Here is a 1,562-nt window from a genome sequence, read left to right on the forward strand (position 1 = left end):
AGGTCATTACAGAATATTGAGTAGAGTTCCCTGTGCTGTACAGTAGGTTCTTTTTTTTTTTTTAGCATCTTTATTGGAGTATAATTGCTTTACAATGTTGTGTTAGTTTCTGCTGTATAACAAAGTGCATCAGCTATATGTATACATATATCCCCATATCTTTTCTCTCCTGGGTCTCCTTCCCATCCTCCCTATCCCACCCCTCTAGATGGTCTTGGATTCTGTTTGCTAGTATTTTGTTGAGGATTTTTGCATCTATGTTCATCAGTGATATTGACCTGTAGTTTTCTTTCTTTGTAACATCTTTGTCTCGTTTCGGTATCAGGATGATGGTGGCCTCGTAGAATGATTTTGGGAGTGTACCTCCCTCTGGTATATTTTGGACGATTTTGGGATGCAGCTGCTTCCCACTAGCTATCTATTTTACATTTGGTAGTATATATCAGTCCGTGCCACTCTCTCACTTCGTCCCAACTCACCCTTCTCCCTCCCCATGTCCTCAGGTCCATCCTCTACATCTGTGTCTTTATTCCTGTCCTGCCCCTACATTCTTCAGAACCATATACATTTTTTTAGATTCCATATATATGTTAGCATATGGTATTTGTTTTTCTCTTTCTGACTTACTTCACTCTGTATGACAGACTCTAGGTCCATCCACCTCACTACAAATAACTCAATTTCATTTCTTTTTATGGCTGAGTATCACAGTTTCAATTTCATTACTTGTTATTGGTCTGTTCATATTTTCTATTTCTTCCTGATTCAGTCTTAGATGGTTATACCTTTCTAAGAATTTGTCCATTTCTTCCAGGTTGTCCATTTTATTGGCATAGAGTTGCTTGTAGTAGTCTCTTAGGATGTTTTGTATTTCTTCAGTGTCTGTTATAACTTCTCCTTTTTCATTTATAAATTTAATGATTTGAGTCCTCTCCTTTTTCTTGATGAGTCTGGCTAATGGTTTATCAATTTTGTTTATCTTCTCAAAGAACCAGCTTTTAGTTTTATTGATCATGGCTATTGTTTTCCTTATTTCTATTTCATTTATTTCTGCTCTGATCTTTATGATTTCTTTCCTTCTACTAATTTTGGGTTTTGCTTGTCCTTCTTTCTCTACTTCCTTTAGGTGTAAGGTTAGATTGTTTATTTGAGATTTTTGTTGTTTCTTGAGGTAGGCTTGTATTGCTATAAACATCCCTCTTAGAACTCCTATTGCTGCATCCCATAGGTTTTGGGTCATTGTGTTTTCATTGTCATTTGTTTCTAGGTATTTTTTGATTTCCTCTTTGATTTCCTCAGTGATCTCTTGGTTATTAAGTTGTGTATTGTTTAGTCTCCATATGTTTGTATTTTTTTCAAATATTTTCCTGTTATTGATATCTAGTCTCATAGCGTTGTGGTTGGAAAAGACACTTGGTATGATTTCAATTTTCTTAAATTTACCAAGGCTTGATTTGTGAACCAAGATATTATCTATCCTGGAGAATGTTCCATGAGCACTTGAGAAAAATGTGTATTCTGTTGTTTTTGGATGGAATGTCCTATAAATATCAATTAAGTCT

This window comes from Physeter macrocephalus, chromosome 7 (genome assembly GCF_002837175.3).
Source record: "Physeter macrocephalus isolate SW-GA chromosome 7, ASM283717v5, whole genome shotgun sequence".
Taxonomy (NCBI): domain Eukaryota; kingdom Metazoa; phylum Chordata; class Mammalia; order Artiodactyla; family Physeteridae; genus Physeter; species Physeter macrocephalus.